Source organism: Sebastes umbrosus, chromosome 13, assembly GCF_015220745.1.
Source record: "Sebastes umbrosus isolate fSebUmb1 chromosome 13, fSebUmb1.pri, whole genome shotgun sequence".
Taxonomy (NCBI): domain Eukaryota; kingdom Metazoa; phylum Chordata; class Actinopteri; order Perciformes; family Sebastidae; genus Sebastes; species Sebastes umbrosus.
In genome coordinates, this window is record NC_051281.1 from 30,117,647 (window position 1) to 30,134,989 (window position 17,343).

The following is a 17,343-nucleotide window of genomic DNA, read 5'->3' on the forward strand; positions in this document are numbered from 1 at the left end:
TTCCAAATTTTTGTTTCTATTATTGGGCTGCTAACTTGCGATGTCTTGCGTTTTGGTCCTTCTTTTACAATCAGCCTGACTGTCCTTACTGGGTAGCGATGGAACTCCACTTGGACGATAACCTGTCTGTTCTTGCATTGCTTGGATCCTCGCTTCCGCTCCCCTCAATGAAATCTATTAGGAACCCGGTAGTTAAACATTCTTTAAGAATATGGGCTCAATTTAGGAAATACTTTGACTTGAACAGCTTCTCTACTCTAAGCCCCATTGCGTCAAATCATCTTTTCAAACCATCTATTCAGGACCCTGTTTTTCAAGAATGGCACAGGAAAGGTATTGTGCGTTTCAAAGATTTATTTGTAGATAATACTTTGGCATCATTCGAGCAGTTAAGCAAAAAATTCAGTCTTCCTAAGTCCAACTTTTTTAGATATCTACAAGCAAGGCGCTTTGTGCTCTCTCAGTTGTCCAGCTCCTCTGCATCGACAGACGCGACAATTGTCAATACGATCCTTTCTTTAAATCCATCACACAAAAGACTTATCTCCACTCTCTATGGCATGATATCAGACTTGAAGCGTGCCCCCATGGACAAGCTCAGAGCAGCATGGGAGGAGGACTTAGGCCTCTCCCTATCACCGGATACGTGGAATTCCATACTGAAGCAGGTTAACTCATCCTCTCTATGTGCTCGTCACTGCTTACTTCAATTTAAAGTGGTGCATAGGGCTCATATCTCAAAAGCCAAACTGTCTCGCATGTATCCTGAGATTAGTCCCAACTGTGACAAGTGCAAAAGCGCTGAAGCCTCCCTTATTCACATGTACTCGTCATGCCCTAGTCTTACAAACTATTGGACGGAGATCTTTCAAACTTTATCTCAGGTGTTAAACGTCAAATTAGAACCAAACCCTCTAGTTGCTCTGTTCGGGGTCACCGGAAGTGATTAACTGCAGAAAAACGACGCACCTTATCCTTTGTTTCCCTTCTGGCTCGGCGAGCAATCCTGCTCAGGTGGAAGGGCGCTGCCCTTCCCACTCACACACAATGGTTGGCGGACATCATGTCTTGCTTAAAGCTTGAGAAAATCAGATACTCGCTTCAATATTCACATGGGAAATTCCTGAAAGCATGGGGCCCTTTTTTAGATACATTCCAGACACTGTAAATACTTGATTACTAAGTGCAGCTTTACTACATCACAAAGTATTCAATCATTCATCGCAAGTCATTGGCGTGACAGTTAGCTTTCCATATGGCGTGCTGGCAGTGACTGGGGAGGGATTATTTTATTGTTTATATACATCCTTTGTTTTGACTTGTTTATTTGTTGGCATTGGTGCCAGCTGCTAATAATGTATACTCATACCTGTCATTCTTTTTTGGTTACCGAATAGCGCTGTACTTTTGCTATATACTGCAAAAAAAACCCAATAAAAAGATCTTGATTTAAAAAAAAATATCTGGATTCATAAGGACTATGCCAGTCTTGCTAATGTTCATTTTCTGAAAGCTTTTAAAGGGGACATATCGTGCTCATTTTCAGCTCCTTACTTGTATTTTGTGTTTCTAATAGAACATGTTTACATGCTGTACTGTTAAAAAAAACAACTTTATTTTCCTCGTACTGTCTGCCTGAATATGCCTGTATTCACCCTCTGCCTGAAACGCTCCGTTTTAGTGCATTTAAACGGAATTGCAACAGAATTGCGTTGCTAGACAACAGTTTGGGTCCATGTTTACTTCCTGTCAGCTAATGTTATTTACATACACTGCAACAGGAAATAAACTGGGACACATTTAGAATGTTTACATTTAAAACAGTGTGATGGTCCAAATATTGTATATTTGTGACATCACAAATGGACAGAAATCCTAACGGCTTGTTTCAAACGCACAATTTCTGAATACGGGCCGTGTGTATTTCTCCGTATATTGAGCGTTTTGAAAGTTTAACAGTATTTATATATCACTTAAACCTGCTTTATAATGTAAAAGACATGAAAATCTCACTTTTTACAATATGGGACCTTTAAGATCAATTACTTGAAATGTAGGCTATAAATGTTGTCAAGATGAGTCCAAATGCAATCTGAATAAAATCACCCTCTTTTTAAAAAGGTATATAAGTGGTATTAACATTCAATAACATTGCAGTTTTCCCACTGCAGGACTAATAAAGAATAATCTCATCTTATCTTAACATGATTCAAATTGAAATTATTCTGTTCATCACTATGCAACAGGTCTGAAGTATTTGTGATTGTGGGTCTAAGAGGGTTAATCAGTGTTATGATTATGAGGGGGTCCTTGGAAAATGTTTCCCCTGGCCCCAAAAAGTTTGAGAACCCCTGATCTTTACAACCTCCACACTACGTTCTACCAATAAGTTCAACTACTACAGTACCAAAACCAACGGCAACATGGTGACAGAGAAAGAACAAAGCCATCAAGACACAAAACTTTTTGACAATTAACTTTGGTGACGAGCTCGCAAAACCACAGTTTGCAGTGAGCAATATTTTTATTCAACTAGCGTGTTCCCACCAGCTCATTTATCTAGCCAACAGCAAATCTACAGCACACCCTTGCTGTCCCATTCATCTAACAGGCTACTGCTCCTGAAAGCTGAAGTAATGAGCTTGCTATGTTATGCTAATGGGTGGAAGAGAAATCTGGTAAATTACAAATGTGGGAGGACGACAAACCTCGGTTTCATGCAATTTGACTGATGCTGCTGAACTCAGTGATCTTGATTACAGCAGGGTTCCTGGGTGCACCTCTGTAAATCCTTCATGTTGCTGGGAGTGGTGGTACAGTAACACGTGTTACATGTGTTATATAGTGATGGAAGATTCATTACATATTCTTATGAGTTTATAGCCTAAAGCATACATCTATGAAGAGCCCCTAAGGTTGTCATGAGCAGGGTATTAATGACCATATTAAAGGTCCCATATTATAAAAAAGGGAGATTTTCATGTTTTTTTTATTTTAAAAGCAGGCTTCAGTTCTATATAAATACTGTGAAAGTATCGAAACGCTCAATCCATAGGGAAATACACACAGCCCGTATTTAGAAACTCTGCATTTGAAACAAGCTGTCAAGATTTCTGTCTATTTGTGATGTCACAAATATACAATATTTAGACCCTTTACACAGTTTTAAAAATAAACATTCTAAATGTGTCCCAGTTTATTCCTGGTTGCAGTGAATGTGAATGTCATCAGCTGACAGGAAGTACACCTGGACACAAGCTGTTTGCTAGCAACACAATTCTGTTGCAATTCCGTTGCAATTCCGTCAAAATGCACTAAAACGGAGCGTTTCAGACAGAGGCTAAATACAGGCATATTTAAACAGACAGTATGAGTAAAATAAAGTTTTTTTTTAACATTACAGCATGTAAACATGTTCTAGGAGAAACCCAAAATACAAGTATGAACCTGAAAATGAGCACGATATGGGACCTTTAATGTATACAATAAATGTGATTCTAAACAAACTTGGCAAGCCACCAAAACAAAGAGCTCACTTGATCAATCTAAAATTGGAACATTTAACAATAATGCTATGGGTGTAAAACAATATCGATACACATGAGTATCGCGATATTATGTTGTGTGATACTGTATCGATTTTTGATTAACCTCTTCAAACTTCGCCATCGGGCGCGGCCGCTATTCCATCTTTGGGAAGTTGTAGCGGGTTCAGTTTTAAAGCTAGTGAAGTAACTAGCGTCATATGAAACTAGGAAACATAAGGAATCTATTGGTACCAACTATTAGCTTGTCGCGAAGGAGGTTAAATAACGCTCAAAGTTAGGCTAAATTTTGGTGAGGAAAAACTGGCATGGTCATTTTCAAATGGGTCCCTTGACCTCTGACCTCAAGATATGTGAATGAAAATGGGTTCTATGGGTACCCACGAGTCTCCCCTTTACAGACATGCCCTCTTTACGATAATCCCAAGCAGTTTTGGGCAAAAACCATGCAGATTTTTTACATGCAGTATAAATGTGTTATTTTTGCCTATTTTTAAAATAGAATTAAAAAAATCGCAAAATATCGCCTTGCCTGCAGTATCGCGATATATTTAATCGTTACCCTTGTATGATGATATGTATCATATCACCAGATTCCTGCCAATACACAGCCCTAAATAACGCTATACTGAACATTACTCAATGATTTTATAAATAAGTCAAAAGTGGCATTATATGTATTGATGAATGGAGTATATATTATATATGTTGTCTACTTCTGGTAAAAGTAACGATTTATCAGCTGGTTACATCTGACGATGTTGAATCTAATAATATATGACTACCAAGCAGCTCACTGCTATCATTAGATTCACAGACAGGCCATATGAGTTGTTTCGCGGCTCCAAATCCTACAGAGGACAAGGTGTCGCAAAAGTTGACAAGCCTAAAATATCAATGTAATAAAAAAGTTTAGCAAGTAGACTGAACAGAAGCACTGTTCATTCTCCAGCAGCTGTCTGTCATCTGCTGCAGACGCCTTGCTGCTGTCTGAAGGTGGAATCAGCTAGTTTGTTAAACTTAGAAACATTCACCACTCTGTTGGTTTTTTATGAACCATAAAAAGCACCAAAAGCTCTAGCGACTGTTATTTATTTCACTCTGAAAAATTCTTTGATTGAGCCTCAAAACGAAAACGCTGTCCTGCAGAGATCACAAAAACAGCATATAGGAGTTTCATGCTGTCCTCTGGCCAACTTGTGGAATTAAACTTAATTAACTACAGCAGATAAAATGTCAATTTAGTTTTCAGAAAAATCAAATAGTGGCCAACCAAATATGAGGGAACTGGATGTCTTCATTTCATTCTGATTTCAAGGAACCGCTGTGGCCCAAGAGTTGGTTTTATCTCCTGCTCTGAAATGTACCACGTTAAGCTCAAACTCCATCGGAGCTTTTATCTTCCTGCGTTTCTCCCCACTCCGTCTTCCCCTCTCTCTCTGAACATGGTCTTCTGAAAAGATATAAAATTCTATAGATGAGTTTAATGCCTATCTCCTATGCCTGTGGAATATTTCTTCATTTGACTGTCTTTGCAGTTCACTCTAGGAGGCTAAATATACCTGAAACATAAACTTGACATTTTTGCAAATCATCATCGTCAAGCCATCCGTCACTCCACATCCAAAATAGCAAACATGTTTAGCCAAAACATTGTGATCATATCCCAGTACTGTGGTGCAGTATACTGTAGGTCATTGCTGACATGGAGACTTTTATATATATTACACAACAATAACAGATCTGGAACAACAACAACAACAACAACAACAGGAGAGGAGTGAAGGAAAACTCTTGAAGAAAAGATGCAATAAACTTGATTTTTTTCTTGGTAGTTTTACGACTTGTAAGTCTATGAGACGGGATCTTAACTGCTATTTATTTAAGGGATGTTTATTAAGCAGGCATGCATTTAAAAAAAAAAAGACCTTCAAATTACACACATTCACACATGCAAGCTGCCAAGTACAACCACAGGAGTCTACCGTTGGCAGCTGAGCGGCTCCAGAGGAGCAGTAGGAGTTCAAAAGCCTTGCTGGGTAGAAGGCTCTGAACATAATACATTCACTTTAACAACCCTGATTTCCCCAGCTGACTCAGAGTTATAAAGCCAGAGAAGTCCTGGTTTGAAATCCTCTTCCTCTACCTCAGGAAAACTAGTCATATGCGCCACTGTGGGTGTATTAGGACTAGTCTCTTGCTACAGACTGAATTTCAACAGTAATTTGGAGACCTTGTGGTGTAGTGCTGTCTTTCAAAAGTCAGTGTCCAAGATTGCAAGGTGGACAGTTGAGGACTGCTCGTTGTTAGCGGCGGTCCCCCTTGGAATGGATTGGTTTGCAGCACTGCTTCTTAACAAATAGATAAGGGGGGGTCTCAGTCAGGTGGACAGTCTGTCCAATCCAACATATTCTCACTCTGCACCGTAGCTTGGTAAGTGGCCCTAAATTAAATGATGACGCTCTCGGTGCCCCGCTAGTAGGGATGCACCGATACCACTTTTTTTCAGACCGAGTACAAGTACAAGTACTTAAATTTGGGTACTCACCGATACCGAGTACCGATACGAGTACTTCTCTGTGTTTTGCGAGCACGAGTACATGAAGCCTCAAGTTTGGCATTTTGGCCGTAGCCATCTTGGTTTTTGGCTGTCGCCGTCTTGTTTTTTTTTGTAACCATTAGTGACACAAGAGGGAGGAGCTAAGAACAACTGAACGCTGAAAAGGTGTTTTTAGACGACCAAAAACAGGTTATAAATAACTATCACGAAACAGAAAACACAATGTGAAAGGATTAAAGTTCTAAACACGGACAACACCGTGGTAGCCACCTGTCAATCACAGGGTAGCCACACCCTAAAGCATCCCCTGCTTTATGGTCTATCTGACTCTAAATGGGACCATAATTTACTCAATGAACATCATTCTGTGTTGAAGAAGACTTGAAACTAGAGATTAAGACCATAAACTCATGTTTAAAATGTTTACTGAGGTAATAAATGAAGTGAGAAGTAGGCTCATTTTCTCATAGACTTCTATACAATCAGACTTCTTTTTAGCAACCAGAGGAGTCGCCCCCTGCTGGCTGTTAGAAAGAATGCAAGTTTCAGGTACTTCAGCATTGGCTTCACTTCTCAGACCCCGGAGGCAGCCCACTGGTTGCATGCATAGTGTATTGTCAAAATAAACTTCCGTGTTCATAGGAAACATACAGTTTCCACTCGTTACATACATACAGTCTCTTTTCCAAAGGTTTAATTAGTTCAACAAAACTACTTGGTTAGGTTTAGGCAACGAAAGTACCACTGGTTTCGGAAAAGATCGTGGTTGGGGTTAAATCAAGTATGTTTGTTAGTACTGTATATCAGGATTTATATATTTCAGGATTCATGGCACCCTAATGCTGGCACACAGACACTGGCTTGTGACTGACAAAAAGGAATGAGAGGAGGTCTGACATATGAGATAATCATAAAAAAAGACTATGTCACTAAATGTTGCAGATGACCACCCTGATGTCAGCAAAGCTCTATGAAAATACTCGAGGTTTAAGATGCGACTTTGAGCTTAAAGGTATTTGATGTTGACTCAAAGTTCAAGTGGTTTTAGGGGCATCACAAAGAACTGTCAAGAGTTTCAAATGTGTGACGTGCAGAAAAAGCAAGAAGTGAGCTGCCTAACCAAGACTGAGCTCTGTGGCTGAGTAATACTGTTCAAACAGGGATGGACACGGCTCCAGGTGCTGAGAAAACTCCCCCATGAAAACACATGAACCTGCGCATTAACTCCACTACAATATCTACATATGGCCATGAGCTATTCCCCTTCACACAAACACCATTACACAAATGCCAGCGAAATATTCAATAGCCCTTTTGGGGGATGATTTCAGATTTCTCCAGCTGACCTGCTGGATCCAAATCAGCACCAATCAATCTTTTCATGGGTCGGTGTATTCAATCTTTTTATCCATCTGCTGACAAAAACACCCAGTCGCACTCCATTAAAACGCTGTCTGAAAACTACTTTTCACACTTGGCACTACACACATCACATGTGAATAAACTACAAGGCAAACAAACAGATAGCAGCCAGCAGTTTCACTTAATGAGATCCACAACAAGTGATGGGAGGCGACTTTCTCACAAATGGCAGTCAAACAACTGTCGTGAATAACAGTAGAAGTAGAATAGCAGTATATGGTTATTTATTATTTTGGTTCAGAGGGGCACTTCAGCCAAGAAGGGGAAAAGCAACAGTAGTTACTGTTAGAAACAACTGCCTAATTTGATCAATAATTATTTGCACAATACTCAATTGGGTTAATTTATTAAAGGTCCCATATTTTAAAAAGTGAATTTTTCAGGTCTCTTATATTATAAAGCAGGTTTAAGTGATATATATATACTGTTAATCAAAACGCTCAATATACGGAGAAATACACACAGCCCGTATTCAGAAATTGCGCGTTTGAAACAAGCCGTTAGGATTTCTGTCCATTTGTGATGTCACAAATATACAATATAAAGACCATTACTCGGTTTTAAACATTAACATTCTAAATGTGTCCCATTTTGACAGGAAGAAAACATGGACCCAAACTGTTGCCTAGCAACGCAATTCTGTTGAAATTCACTAAAACGGAGTGTTTCAGACAGAGGGTAGATACAGGTATATTCAGACAGAGTAAAATAAAGTTATTTTTTTAACATTACAGCATGTAAACATGTTCTAGTAGAAACATAAAATACAAGTATGAACCTGACAATGAGCACGATATGGGACCTTTAAGTCATTATCAGAATTGTGTGCTTTTTGGCCTCATAATGTGTATCACTCTGCAGGATCAGTACGGTCAGTAGGAATTCAATTTTGTTTATGTGGCAATACAGAGTCCCTCTGATTCGCTAATGGTTTGTTTAACAACTTTTTAAAAATCTTTTTTAACCCATTTGTGCCCGCAACTGACATTTTTAATTTCCTTTGGTAGAAGTCTTCTCTGGACTTGCTTTAGCGCAAATGTGCAGCAATTTTCAAAATGGGTCAAACTGACTGAAAAGTGAGTTTTTCTTATCACACGATGGCTAGTATTTGGGCACATGGGACTACTGTTTTTGCAATAGACTCGATTATATTTTAGGAAAAAACAGTAGTCCCATTTGCCCAAAGACCTAATACAGTATGCTAAGAAAATGTCTGTAACTCAGAAACTGTAAGGAGCACAAACAAGTATTTGGGATCTATGGACTCATAACAATTTAAATATCAAATAAATGCACACACATGCATATAGAAAACATTTAATAAAACACAATGTTAGTGTTTTTCCTTTTTTTTTCCAAAATCCGGACTTTGGCTGTTAATAAAAGTGTGATTGTTCATGTGATCTAACAATTTCAAAGTTGTACTGTTAGATACTTGACCAAAGTATGTCCGTACCAAGACTTTTGACCAATCACAAAAAATGTTGTGGCATTTTTCCTTATCATGCTAAATATAGTCTTTGGGGCACAAATGGGTTAAATAAAGAAGCACATAGCACACTTAGCATGGAGTAGGCCTATTTTAAAACCATTAAAGTAATTTCACTATGGTTGATAGCTAAATAGCTCTGCGTTAAGAAAATATAGATATATATTACATTTTGATATTTTGTATAATGTCCTATAGAATTCATTGAGCTTATTTGAGTATGCTGCTGACAGTGGTGATGAAAAAAGAGCACTTTGTATCTGCTATTTCCATCTCAAACCTATTTTCTTGTGAAAACATTCGTTTAATAAAGGGGATGCTCATTGGCTGATCTACAGGACATCCTTCCAGCAGCATCTGAGCGACTTCCTATGAGGCTGCTCTCACAAGTTCATCTCTCGTTGACACAGTTTAAAAACTCCATTCTCTATCTGTATCTCCACAGACTTTACTACTAAACAACTGAATTATGTGACATACTGTAAGATAAAGATAAGTTCTCTCTCTTGTTTTTCTCTCCACTCTGTTTCCTATAGGGATGCACCGATACGACTTTTTCAGGCCCGATACCGACAGCGATACCTGGGCTTTGGGTATCGGCCGATACCGAGTACCGATCCGATACCAGTATTTAATTAATAAGCTGTATGCCTCACTGTGTGGAAGACACTGGGCTCATTCTTTTATGTGTAAGGCAACATCAGGACTGACTTAAACATTGCTTTTCTAACTTTGTAAAACAAAATGTTGCAAATAAATTAGGGCTGTCAGTTGCTTCAAATATTTAATTGCAATTAATCACAAATTAATCAAATTTTTGTATCTGTTCAAAATGTACCTTAAAGATAGATTCAGTCAAGTATTTAATACTCAGAGGTCAGAGGTCAAGGGACCCCTTTGAAAATGGTCGTGCCAGTTTTTCTTCGCAAAAATTTAGAGCAAGTTTGGAGCGTTATTATACCTCCTTCCCGACATGCTGGTATGACAGCTTAGGTTTTTTTTGTTTCATATGATACCAGTATTTTCACTTTACCTTTAAAACTGAGCCCGCTACAACCTAAAAATAGCAAGTTGCATTAATGCGTTAAATAAATTAGTGGCGTTATAACTAATTTGCGTTACCGCGTTATCATCTGTATAACTGTATATAGTATAGAAACGTAGAATTGAATTTAATAGATTTGCCCCATTGTCACTGATACTTGATCCAGCTATTTATAGTATCGGCCCGATAGCTGATCCGATATCGGTGCATCCCTTCTGTTTACTCTCTCTGTTTCTCTCTCCTTCTACTCTCACTCGTTAAGATGAGTTGGGCAGTCAGTTCAATTTCATTTAACCTTCAGTGACATTAATTAATTACCGTCTCTAACAGCAACGCTTGTTCATGAGATCCCAGCAGCGCCCGACCTGTAAGGAACCGAGCTTGGAGAGTCGGGTGCTGATAAGAAAGTGTGTTTGATGTTTTTTGTCAGGTTGGCCAGTGTATTGTGGTATCTCTTGGTCTGGAGGAGGGTGGGGTGAGTGATTATAATGTACCTGAGTCAGTCTGAAAGGCGTACAGCTGTCTCTGAGAGTATTAAAGCTGAGAAACACAACTTTTTCTATATATTTTTTTTTTTAAACAACTTTCCTGAAGGGCATGGACCTGAATCTTTAAATCGCCACATTAGCACCGTCAGTACAGATCTGCAGGGGGATGCCAATCGTAGCAAACACAACAGCTCCGTGGGGCATTTCATGCATTTTTAGTACACCGCGGCACACAGCGGAGTTTGAAGGTCTGTGTTTCAGGGCTTATCCTCGGATTAGTGCCTGGAAAAGTTCATTCTGCCCTGGGAGACCCAGGGTGCACTGAGCCCTTCCTAACAGGGATTGTGTAACTGCTGGGAACTTTTGATTTTGTTTTGTTCATAGAAGCAGGAGGATTACATCCTCAGAGACCCACCTGACCCGCCTCCCTCTTCTTGGCTGTCCCCTGTTGAACCCCGTACAGCAGATTGCACCTCCCCGCCAGATGGGATATACAGCAGTGCAGGAGATTCTCCGTCTTCCGGGTTGTTTTGCTGCACGGAGGACTCATAGACAATGAGAGCGTGAACGTGACCTCTTGCATCTCACTCAAACTGTAAGCTTAGTAGCAGATGTGGATCCTTATGGGTTAATCTTCAAGGTCTCGCATGTTCTTAATCTCCATATCTATTACGGACTGGACATCTGGGCTATTCTGAGTGCTGTGCGATAGCTGTATCTGTGTTTGCTCTCGGCTCAAACACCAATAATATACCCTGAATGTATTGTATGCTTCAATTCTAATCATATTTGTTGCTTCTGCTATAAAATCAGTTGTAATTATATGTTTTTCCTGCAAAGCAGCCGCATATGTGGTGTGTTAAACCTTCAAGGCAACCCACTTTACTGGCATGCCCGCTGAAAGCAGAGAAACAGGGAAAAAAGGGTAGAAACAATCAGTCCTTATTTCAAGAAATTTAAGAATTTAAATGTCAGTTGCCTAATTTGGCTACCAAATAAAGCATAAAATCATTAAATAATTAATAGTGAAAGAACAAAAAAGAAGATCTTTGTTTGTTTGAAAGAACGGGGCACAGCACCCATAATTCAATTCTGAGCTTCTCTTCCGGCAGAAGCAAAGCTTTGAATGCTTAATAAATTCTTCCGAAGGCTAAATTGCACACTTGTTTCATCTGGCAATGAGATTACTTGAATAGAATATTCTGGAAAAAAACTGCGGAGAGAGAAAGACAATAATGAGGCAGTAATCTTATTTCTCCACAGCAGCTTCCATTGTTCTCTCAAAAAAAAAAAGGCTTCTGTTTAGTCTGCTTCAACTCTCGTTCCCATCCGTCTTTCCATTGAGGAAAATTTTTTGCAGAGCCAAGGATAAATGAGAACAATAACAATTTCTGCAGCACTCAAATGCATCAAACGCAGATAGGAGAGAGCGCTATTGTGTCCCTCTGGCTCTTTGGACAATCACTAGATAGCAGTGGTGACTGTGCATGTGGCTGCAAGCATACAGAAGTGAGCAGCATCACTCTCCCTAAAAAAACGTCTTAAATAACTTCCTCTGAAGCTCAACTTAACTTTGCCTCTTGCTTCGGTTGACTTCAGTCATCTTTAGACAACTTTCTAAACACTCGGACTTAAACATATCAATTAACACGGGAAGCCTTTTCCCTGTGACGATGGCCCCTGTAAATGGGGAATCATCAACGTGGGCCAGCAGGGGTTAAGCTCCCCTTTTTGAAGATTATGCTTCACTTTCCAGTGGCCTGGCCCAGACACTAGCCACTCTCTTCTAATCCACCACTGCAGGCTTTTGATAGCTCCCACTGCGAGTCCTTATTACAGTTACTGATTAAAACTGAGAGACAGAGAGAGAGAGAAAAAAAGACAGATAGGAAATTAGAGTGACAGAAGAGAAGGGAGGGCAAGTGAGAGAATTAAAAACTGTTCCTATTTCAGAAGCAGGAGACTAAAACTGTACAGCAGCTGACTCTGATTACCTCCAAATCTAATGCTTCAGCTTGAATGTGGTCACTCAATACGCGCTTTTACTTTACTTGAGCACGGGTCCAACTAATGTGTTGAAAATTTGCTTTAAAAGAGAAAAACAGACCTAAGACACGAAATTACAAAACATTTACTTCTAGGGCTGTCAAAGCTAATGTGAGAATATTAGAATAAATGAGTTTTAACACCACTAATTTCTTTAACGCAATCAATATTTTGGAGGTTGTAGCAAGCTCAGTTTATAAGGTAGTGTGAAGATACTGGCATCACATGAAACTAAAAAAAACATAATGAATCCATCGGTACCAACCACTGAGGTTAAATAACGCTCCAAACTTGTGCTCAGTTTTGGCGAGGAAGAACTGGCATGGCCATTTTCAAAGGGGTACCCTTGACCTCTGACCTCCAGATATGTGAATGTAAATGGGTTCTATGGGTACCCACGAGTCTCCCTTTACAGACATGCCCACTTTATGATAATCATTTTGTGTTGTTCATTGATTTCCAATAATAAATATATACATATAGTGCATAAAGCAAGCATATTTGCCCACTCCCATGTTGATAAGAGTATTAAATACTTGGCAAATCTCCCTTTAAGGTACATTTTAAGCAGGTAAAGAATGTGTGATTAATTTGCAATTAATCATGGACAATCATGTAATTAATTGTAATTAAATCTTTTAATGGATTGACAGCCTTAGTTTCTTCATATTTTACAGGAAAAAGTGTCACAGGAAAAAAAAAAAAAAATCACATCCCTGCATTTTTTAGTTCAGCACTATGACATTAACATCTTCAAAGCACTAATAGCTAGAAGCTAGAGCAAGACATGGCCGCAAAATTGACTAGGAAAAACAAAATAGCGACCGTCACAGCTGTGAAAGAAGAAACTTTAATCCTGCTTAATGACGTCGCAGCGCTCCGTCGATCACCACGGAGAGAAAAAAAATCTAACAACAGTCTTATCTGTCATGAGCTGTTTACGCTCCAGCATCTTTTGCAGAGTACTCATTGTGCAGTCACCCCTCTCAATCATTCCTCCCCTCCTCTCCGATACTGAATAATCTCTGGGATAAAATCTACACATGGCAGTGCTCGTCCCAAAAAAAACTTGACATGAATAATTCACAACCATCTGCCATGGCTCAGCGGTCTGAATAAGACTCTGAAAAGTGAGGAGGTGCGATTCTTGTGTTTATTTTAAAAAGCCAACTCCTCGCTAGCGGCCCCCACCCTGTACCTCAACAGCACGCTGCTGCAGCGACTGACAACTGCTCTCCTGCTCGCTACGCACACCGACCCGCTGAACTAAAAAACTTCAAGGTAAGGTGATGCGTTTCCTTTCGTCCACACCCTTACTGCTCTTTTAGTTTTGTTGCGTGCAAGATGGGGAAGGGTGTGAATTAATCTAGGGATGGAGAGATGGATGATGTAAGTAAACAAAATGTATTCACTGTATCGCCGAATTATCGAATTATGAGTAAATCCACCGGGGAAAAGTGTGTATCCTGGATCTCACTCTGCAAACATACACAAGAAAAAAAAACGGATAGATTCTCTACAGGCTACCAGCCTAAAGCACAACTATCAGCCAGCATCTATACCGTCATGAATAAGACAGGATGAAGAGGTTGGGATCCCTCCAACAAGTAAAATGCCAAGTAAGACTGGTAAACAACCCCAACACTACTAAACTCAGCATGAGCTTACTTTTTGGTCAGACTGTACGGGCCTCAGAGGGGTTTAACAAGCTATACAAGGCCTCCAGCAGCAGACGGCCCCTCTCTCTGTTTGTGTTCCAGGCAGGGGAGTCGCTCTGCATGACGATTTATTGACGCAAGATCCCCCTCAGCCAGGACCTGCCACCGATTACCGCCCCTGGAGAGCGGAGCTAGGGGAGGGTCTTGTTGGGATGAGAGAGTTTGTCTGTGTGTGTGTTCTAGCTCGGGCTCCAAGGCCATAAACCCAGTTCCAAAATGCCAAGTAGCATGTCAACATGCCAGCCTTTGCCACCCAAGTTTAAGGCAGACAAAAAGGCCCTTCAGTGCTCTAAAATGGTGGGTTTTAGAATGGGAAATGATGATCCGTCATATATGGAAAAAGGCTTAGCAATACTGCGCACACAGGAGGGCGACAAGGGGAAAATGGACTGCTAACAGGAGGTGAAATTGAGGAGTGAAAGCTTCATTCTTAATTTCAGCGCTCCTCGAGGTGGGGAAAAGTCTGGCAGTCGGAATGTTTTGGCTTCGTACAAACCTTCAACAGAACTATCCAGAGCTCTCAACTAACTTTTATTACCATCCTCCCGGAACCGTCCTGAAATACAACATAAGCCTTCCAGAAATTAATGTGGACCGTCCCAAATTTAAAATCTTTGTTTTTCTTCATTATCATTAATTAATCATTCAAAGTGACCTTTAATATAAATTGAACATCAAAAGTGGTTTATTTGTGTTCATACATTTACAATTTATCCCAAACTTTTTTATTTCATTTTAAGAAGTCATTTTTAGTGGGGGGTTTTACTTGCATGTTTGTTTTGATTTTGATGTTAACAATGCAGCCAAGTTCAATTAAAATATTTTCTATAGGTAAATATTAGCGTTAGGGCAAACAACACGATTCTGCATACGGGCCCCCAAAAGGTTGGAGGCCTTGCTGGATCAGATGCTCTTGTCACGGGGGAGAGGAGCAGCACGTTGGTACGGACTAAATGTGACGGAGAGATCTCATTGCAGCCTTATTAATCACAACGGATGAAGAGAGGACTAAGTAAATAAATAAAAGGTTTAACATTAGCAACATGATTTGAGCTGTTACGGAGCTTTGACTCCTCCTAGTTAACGTTACCGTCAGTTCACTCACTGTAAACGCACATGTCGGCTGCTGACTGGTTAGCTATAGCCTTAACTATAACGTTAGCGTTAAACAGTGTAACGTTAGTTAACTGGTATCAGGTGACAGCGTGTGTGTGTTTATGTTGTCAAGGAGGTTTAATAATAACGTGCTACAAAACGTGCAGTCATTTTCAACTGCGTTCATTCGAATATAAAGGGAATTTTTCTTTTAACACTCGTCCCAAAATGTATTTTTCGTCCACCCCGATTATATTATTTTCAGCCGCGGGACGACGGGATGTCCTTAAACTCAAGCCCTGCAACTATCCCTCACCTATTTTTGCAGGCTGTTCCATTACGCCATTCATATCTATACTTTTATGTATGTATACTGTATATAAAAGGAATGAACTGTTATTTGTGTATATCCCACAAAATCAATTTGTATGTAATTTGCGTAACCAGGAAGTATAAAGAGCAACAAACGCCGTCGAGGTGGATGGGTGGGTTAAAAAAACACCAAACTTTAGCCCAGGAGACCGGTGTTCGTACCCCGTGTGAAACCAGAAGTCAACATTGATTTATTTGTCACGTAACTTATGTGCTTAAGTTACGGTACGTTATAAGTAGTAAGTAGTTTTGTTGCCTAAACCTAAATCAAGTTGTTTCCTGTGAAGACAGAAGTTTATTTTGAAAAGACTATGCATGTAACGAGCAGAAATTGACGACACGTGTTTTGCTGGACATTCGTAAGAAAGGGCACAAAAAATTAAGAATGACTTTTCGTAAGATATCATACGAACAGTCGTGTGTCATTAATCATAAGAAATGTGTGTCGAAAGGTGATAATATGTTTATCCATCAACTGACATTTTGTGAATGAGTAAAAAAAAGAAAAGGCTCCCTTCCTTGTTGAAACAGTCCAAATGAGATGAAAAATGTGTTGTGATTACAACTTTGGATTCAGGTTGGGATCTTTTTCTTTTTTTTTTATTAATCCAAAAATGATTATTGGCCACAGAAGCACAAGCAAGTCAGATGATGACTTCTTATGAAATAAGAAGGAAATTGACAAGCATACCTCCAAACTGACCACAGTAAAATAGTGATCCTACACTATAAGTTTAAAGACTTCAAAAAAACTTGTGAGGACTGAGAATTGACAGAGCATGGAAATGATCCGAGTAGGAGGAAAATAAAAAAGGAAATAATGTCCAACTCCAAGGTTCCACTTACATAACACAATGTATTTAAGAAAAAAGAAGGAGGAGGAAAAAAATCCCACATATCTTTGGCCTGTGCCGGAGTTCACAGCTATCTGGACGGCCTCAAACATCCATTCTGACGCAAACCACTTTGGCTGGGACATCACCACGTCTCTACTCGCAGTTCGAAAGAAAAGGAGGTGATGCCAGCAACCCGCATTGTGCCACACAGGACCAGCAGCACCACAACAATCAATCAATGGCTGTGACATCATTGCGTTGAATACGACCAAGACGGCCAAAGCATGATGGGTAAAGGGAGGACACAATTGGCCTTTTGTCCACTTTGGGTCTGCAGTTGAGAAAGAGGAAGAGCCAGTTCTGCACCATGGTTGTCATTTAAGAAAAAAGGGGTGTTTTAGTAAGGACACATGGGTCGAGGTCAAGCACACCGGGGAATCCATTTTTGAGCATGCAACGAGAAACCTAATGTGGAATATAAATTATGACCAGTATGAGTGTCATGTATGAGGAGAGATGGTTAAGAGACATTTCAATTTTGTTGGAATTCCCTATGGACTAATTGTCATGTTTGTGAATATAAAGAAGGACTTTCTCCCTAAGAAGCCAATAAATGGTGCAGGAGGAAAAGAGTGCACTTAACTGGTGCTGCTTTCATATAAACTGAATTTGTTGCAAATCAAATGAACAGTGCAAAGTTTGCTTGATACAAAAGAGACAATAACGA

The 17,343-nt window shown here is 39.7% G+C and overlaps 1 protein-coding gene across 2 annotated transcripts in view; it reads right to left on the bottom strand.

The window, feature by feature from the left end:
• hdac4 (histone deacetylase 4) overlaps positions 1-17,343 on the bottom strand; it is a 212,618-nt gene that overhangs the window by 170,580 nt on the left and 24,695 nt on the right. The gene's annotated exons all lie outside the window — the stretch shown is intronic.